The sequence below is a fragment of the Belonocnema kinseyi genome, chromosome 9 (assembly GCF_010883055.1).
Source record: "Belonocnema kinseyi isolate 2016_QV_RU_SX_M_011 chromosome 9, B_treatae_v1, whole genome shotgun sequence".
NCBI lineage: Eukaryota > Metazoa > Arthropoda > Insecta > Hymenoptera > Cynipidae > Belonocnema > Belonocnema kinseyi.
This window is the reverse complement of record NC_046665.1, coordinates 40,398,647-40,405,876: the sequence shown is the minus strand read 5'-3', so window position 1 is coordinate 40,405,876 and position 7,230 is coordinate 40,398,647. Positions and strand designations below refer to the sequence as shown.

The window sequence follows — 7,230 nt, the reverse complement described above, 5'->3', positions numbered from 1 at the left end:
AAACTATTTAAAAAATTTTTCAGAACTTTTAAATGTCTTTAGACTGATTCCCATTTTTCCTAACATTTTTGTAAAATCCTGCACACAAAATTGTTTTAAGAGATTCCAGATTTTTTCTAATATTCTAAATCTTTTGAAATGTTTTGAAATATTTTAAAACATTCTCTTTGAGTTATGTACTTTTTTGAAATAAAAAATCATTTGAAATCTACCCAGAAATTTTTATTGTTATCCTAATATTTCAAATTCTTGAGAAGCTCCAAATTTTGTTCTTTTCTTTGAAACATTCAGAAACCTCCAGATTATTTGATTTTTTTCTAAATTAATGCTTATTTAACTGTTCTCTGAGAATAAAAATAAAATACTTTTACCTTCGAAATAGAAATAAAAACAAATAAAACAATTATAATCGTAACATTCCAAGTTTAAATTTGTCACTCTGAATTGTGTGTGTGACGATTTGTCCCGGTCTCAAGTCCAGCTCAATATTTAGAACCTCAATTTTTTGAAATTGTAATTTTTCTGTTGTAACTTACCGGGCAATCATTTTATTCTTTGAAAGATTTTCTACAAATCTTATTAAAAATGTTTCTATTCTTATCCAAAATGAGAAGGTATTAGTTTTTAATGAAAAATAACTTTTTCGGATTTTATCAAAGCTCGTCATTTTGAGGCCCCTTGAGTCAGAAAAACAAGTCTTTACGTCAGGGCCTGTTTGTCTGTCCGGTGTCTTCGTTGTTGTAGTTGTCTCTATACCGGACAACTGTTCCGATTGGATTGGGCTTTGACACACTGTTCGAAAGACCAAAAAGAAAAGTCGAGTTCGTTAGCAGCCATTTTTGATAAAAATTCAAAAAGTTGATGCTTTTTAAAAATTTTTAAGACCAATTTTTTTTAAAATTTGAAAATTCTATTCACAACCATTTATGGTACAAAAAAATATAAACAATTTATCCTGACAACTTTTTTTGATAAAATCAAACTTACCAAAGTTAAAGTATTTTAAAAATCCAAAAAACCAAACGAAAATGGAAATTTGAAGCAAAAAAAGCTTGATATGGAAAAAAGTCAAGAGGCGAAAAACGCTACTTTTTCAAGGCCCCATGATTATTCTTTCAAGTTATCATCCATAATGAGAAGAGTTTTATGTGAAAATTGACTTCCGCGAATTTCATGAAATTTCGACGTTTTGAGGCTCCTTGAATCAGAAAAACAAGCTTTTACATCGGTATCTGTCTGTCTCTCTGGCGTCTACGTCGTCGTTGTTATTGCTGTTGTGGTTGTCTGTATATCGCATAACTTTCGAAAGAATAGTCGGATTGGATTGTGCTTTGAACAACAGATTTTTTATTTTAAGAATTGTATGTAAAAATTGTACTATTTTTATTTTTATAACAAATATTTTTCTTCAATTAAATTGTTGCAATAAAAGTGTTTCGAAGAGATTTTTATAAAAATCTTTCGGGGAATAAAATTCGTATTTATAGGTCCACAAGTGTTTGTTTTCTTTACCAAGTTTGGCTTTCGTCTAAATTTTTCCAATTGTTTTTACTATAGTACAATTTACGTTTGTATTTCGGGCGAAGAAATCCATTCTATTGTTTGACAAATGTTCTTTGTAAATCAATATTTTTCACAGAAAATTACCCCGAGTGACCTTCAATTATAATTTTATAAACGTGAAAAAACCACATTTCAATTATCTCTATGAAAAAAACAATCCCTAAGTAACAGAACGAAATCGGAAACAATAAGAGTTAATTTATTCAGCAACAAGCTTTTCGAACAAAAATTACCTTGAGTGAAGCTTTAATATATATTTGTTAATTTTTACAAAAATCGGCCGTTATTTTATTACAAAAAAAAATAATTGGGTGGGGGGGGGTGACAAATGATAAAAAAATAAATAAAACTTAAAGTTGTACGATTTTAATTTGTAACTAAATAATTTGAGAGGTTTCAATCTAAAATTATCGAACACATTCAATTTAAAAATTCAGATGACATATTTAAATAGCTTTAAATTTGAAATTTTTCAATATACTGTGAAGACTACAAATTTAAAATGTCTCAACTATTAAGGGTTTAAATATTTTTGAAATTGCTGTTCTGGAGACTAAGTAGCACTTATTCTTTTATTTAGAAATCACAACCAAAATTGTTAAAGCAAGTTTTTAAAAGAGTTTTAAAAACCTTAAAAAAGATCAGAGGTTTTAATAGTTCAATATATGTGATAGAACCTCTTTAAATTTGAAATTGGTCTATTCTTTTTCATGTTTGAGCTACAATTATTCCATTTTAGAAGTTATAAATTACAATTGTGAAAAACAAATAAAAAGTTTTAATTCATTTATATTTAAAACAAAAAACCTTTGCATACTTCAATCTAAATGCAGCTGCAAACATTTAATTTGAAATGCGTTGAATTCAAAGTATATTTTAAAAAGAAAACTGAAAGCAAAGGATCGACTTCCAAAGGAATCGAAAGAAAGTGACTCGCTGGATTGCAAATGAACATGGAAAATGGTGTATTTTCGCATTTTTAAATTTTAAATTAAAACTTTTTCGCGTTGTAACAATTTCGAATCCCAGAATGTTATTTTTGACCTAACCTATAACTTATAACGAAAATTTTGAAAATTCAAACAGTAAGGCTATATTCTGAAAATGAAGCAATTTTAACGTTAAAATTCAAGTTCTTAAACTGAAGGCCTAAAAATTTGCAAATTTTAAATTTGTGTTGTGTAAATTTTTTTGGTATCTTAAAAGTGTATAAATAGTCCTTAAATTAGTTTTTAAATTTTCTGAAGTTTACCTTTTTTACATACCTAGATGACAAAAAAGCCTACTAGTGACTGGAATGGATTAGAAAAAAATCGCCAAGATCCAAGAATAAAAATTGAATGTACAGTGAATTTTTAAATTTTTAATTGTGATTATCTGTAACTTTGTGGTATCAAAAATTTCTATACAATTTTTCTTTATTAATGCTGCAGGAAAAAATGAACAAGATCGAGCGCCGAGATTATAATTAGAGCAAATTTTCTGTAATTCTATGAGGACGGCTGAAATATCCCGAAAAATAAAATTCCCGACTCGGTAAAACTCTCTGTCCCGAAAAATACAATTCAAAAACTAATAAAATTCCTGAACAGTTTATAATATTAACGAATTTGAAAATTCCCAAATAATAAAACTCCCCAAATAAAATTGTTTCTTAATCAGTATTAATTATTTATTAAAAATACGATAATAAAATATCGTTATCAAATAAACTTTTGTTTAATATTTCAAGTGTTAAAAATTGTTTGAATTTAAAATTATAAAAAAAATTTTACCGACAAATTCATATACAAAAACACGTGTTTTTTAATTAACATTTCGATTTTTCGGAAGAACTTTTGTGATTTAAAAAATACTATATACATTTTCAACCAAAATATCTTATCCAGAAATATATTTAGTTTTAATTATTGTTATTTTTAATTTAAACAATAATGTTTAAATACTTCAAACATTTAAAAAGTTTTTTCTTTGGTATAAATATTTGATTATTTCAATTTAAAAAAATAATTTGTCAAAGAACAATGTTTTCCACACTTGTTTATCTCGAAATGTCTTTTTATAATACTTTTTTAAAAAATAAAAATATGATTTTTCGAGAACATTTTTTTTATAATTAAAAAAAGACTGTACCGAAAACCTGGAACAAGCTTCAGATCTGAAAAAATTCAGCGATACATACATGTCAAACTTTTGTAACCTCAAAAAATCTTTCTACTGCTTTACCGTCATATTTTACGAAGAATGAGAAAACAAGAATTCTACTTCGTAGCACGATGAGGGCAGCACATCGATAGGGCAGAAAATGTGATTTCCTATATATATATATATATATAATTCCCCACTCCGACGCCCCGTACCGCATCTACGTTTATATTATGTTTGCCTTAAAGGAGGTAAATAAGAAGCTTGAATTAAATGAATGTATCGGAATTTAGTAACAAAATAGCACGCCTATAGCGGGGTTGGTGGAAAAAGCCCACAATCGCGATCGACTGTCCTCAAATTTTCTTGCCTTCCCAGATGATAGCGCTACTTGCGGAAACTCTAGGAACTACGAGAACATGTGATGTAAAATTTGTACCGGTATAAACATAATCTATTAATGCCGTTGTGCAATTGCAAACTGTTTTTGTTTAGAGGAAAAAAATTGTTATAATGAGTGATACAATAATGTCGCGTTGTTTTTGTAAGAGCTGTGATTCGGGTAGATGGGCACAGAAAGTGAGAGGTATTAGACGCAAAGTCCTCAATATCTATACTTGCGTTCTATAGTTTTTATATGCCTCCTCTTGTTTTATCAGCATTACTTATATAATTGTATAAATAATACAAGCATTATCACTGCTTTCGTAACACCAACTGACAGTTGACATAACCAAACTTAACCTATAAACACACTCGATACTCCAAAGCAGACGACAATTTATAATTTTAAATTTTCACTGAAGGGAAGCTTCAATCTGGGAAGACATAATACTCCGAGGACAGGCGATCGCGAGCTGGCGGCTCCACCAGAGTACCGCCGCATAGGTTAGTCTGGGTCGTAAGATCGCTGTGTACATCCCCATAAGTGTCTCCGGTTTCAAGCCGCAACTTTCCCCTATGGCTCGCCTACAGAGCCATAGAATCGCTACTAGCTTTTTGCACTTTTTTCAGTTGCTCGTTCCATGACAGCTTCTTATCCAAAATGAATCTTAGATATTAAGCAACCGCGTTTTTCTTACTCGGATTAAATGATATTTCAGTCGTCTTGTACCATGGATCTACTATCCCCACACTGAAAGAAATAGTTTGAGGTTAATGGCAATCCGAGTTTACTTGAGAATTTCTAGCTGGATTAGAAAGAAAATTGTACTGTCTCAGCCATACAAATTTGAGATTTATTACCTACGTATAAGAAAATCAGCAAGCCTAATATGACAAGGCAAGTTTGTTTGAATGAAACGATAGTTGGGAAAAGTGTAGCATTGGATATATGATTAAAATATCAAAATATTATAGTGTAGATACAAGAATTTTATGCCTCGCTATCATGGCTGTATTGAACGTATACTTTTATCAACTATCTATTTGAAAGAACACTGCTTTTAAGTGTTGCATTGGGCATCCGGATATTTGCTTGATACAGCCATACCAATCGATGTATTGTACAGTGTATGTAATGCAAGATTGATAAGCCGGTGAGATGCGCGTCGACTCGGTATTAGTCGCCGTCTTCAGACTTGTTTTATAGCAAATGAGGTTAGTGAAGAAGCTTTTGAATACTTAACTCCAAAATTCGTACAAGATTAAGATTTATTAAATATTCTATTAAACAATTTCTAAATAAATTATGTATTTAACATTTATTTGCTTTCATTTTCGTACCTTCAAAATAATATTTGAATTTTATGCATACAATAGGTTTAAGGATCTTCATGTAATTTAAAAATATGCTTAAATATTAAAACAGATTTTCAAGACTTATTTGATTAAAAATTTTTTTAAATTTATAATTGAGTTTCAAATTATTTTATAATATTTAAGAGTTGAAGCTATTTTAAAAGAATTTAAGAGATTTGAAGTAATTTTGAAGAATTTCTAAGGAATTTCGGTAGAATTTAAATGAGTTTTAAGATTTTAGAGTAATTTTAAAATATAAATAATGTTCTTGCATTCTTTAAAGTCTATTAAATCTCTTGAAATCTTCGTAAATTTTTAGAAATCATTTAAAATCGATTAAATTTCTTATAATATATATTGATTTCTCTAAAATATTTTAAAATATCTTGAAATATTTTTGAATTTATTCAAAATCTTTATTTACATAAAATATTCAATAATAATTTTTAATATTTCTAAAATTATTATATTATAAATATGTTATTATAAGCTTCGAAAATTTTTAATAGAATGTGTTGCAAAAATTTGCAGACGGTCCTGCACAGCTGTAGCATATATTTCAAATTTTTTCTTTATACTCGAAGCTAGGTTAGCCGCGAGGCTTTAGGCGTTAGAAATGCGAAACATTTAGGGTTCGAACCCGCGACAAATAAAAATTTTCATAGCGTGCGATTATAAATAGTGTACTGATTGTATAATACAAAATAATTGTGTACTCGAACACGTGTACAAATATTAAAGTATAAAGTAATAATGAAAAAGATTACATTTTTTTCGGCGAAAAAATGGGTTTCAAAACTTCTTCGATCTAGACTGTATTTTAGCTACAAGCTTAGATTTTATGGAACTATTTTACGTTTTTCGTATAGCCTACCTTTCAATCGAGGTTACGTCACCCCGTCCTTTAAATTTTATAAAACTTTGTAACACATTTCGTTGAATAGTTCAACACAATCTCAAACAAAGACGATTTATATTTTTTCCGTGTATCTTTAAAAAATAATTTTCAACGAAATTATGGGAGGTGCAGCTGAGAACCATGCGTATGGTTGATTTACCCCAACCAAGTTCTGTCTGACGCAGCCATCTTATGTTTAGAAATATCTATTAGAATATATGACTGAAGCAGTAATATTGCTTCAATAATAGTAGTATGGGTAAAATACGCAAACCGTATCACTGTAACTGAGCGAGCATAACATTATGGTTGGAATAACCAGAATTATGCAAGTATCGTCGAATTCTTTCTTTCAGTGCAGTGATTGCTGCATTACTCGGAAGAGCGCATCTAGATGCTGGCCGCTTACGATAAACAGTATATCGTGCGCATAACCTATAACGTGAAGGCCCTGACTCGTGAGCAGATGAAGCAGTTTATGCACTACTAAGCACTACATCAGGCACAATAAAACGCCTCCTTGCGGACATCCTGAGTCAACGGTTCCCATAAAGTGGTAGTATCTCTTAGTCGTAGTAAGATTCCTGTTGGTCAACGTGTGGCAGGTCTTTTCCACGTCTGCAATAGGAATGTCTATATAGGTTCTAATCGCAAGGCTTTTCTGCTTCAGTTTTCCTTTAATTAGGTTTACTGCTCCGCTTAGGGTAGTCTGGGTCGAGTGACCAGCCCTATAGGCATGTTGCTTCTTGTGAAGTGGCCTACTTAACAGGACCTTATCGCGGATATACGAGGGTAGTTCAATAAGTCCTTAGAATGACCAACAGATGGCGCGCGAATCGCTCCAAATCATCTGTTTTCAGTCAGCACCACTCCCGGCTAGATAT

At 30.3% G+C, this 7,230-nt stretch overlaps 1 protein-coding gene across 1 annotated transcript in view; it reads right to left on the bottom strand.

Annotated features, from left to right (window-relative positions):
- The window catches only part of LOC117180019 (aquaporin AQPAe.a-like), a 126,276-nt gene that overhangs the window by 2,692 nt on the left and 116,354 nt on the right, over positions 1 to 7,230 (bottom strand). The window lies entirely within an intron of this gene.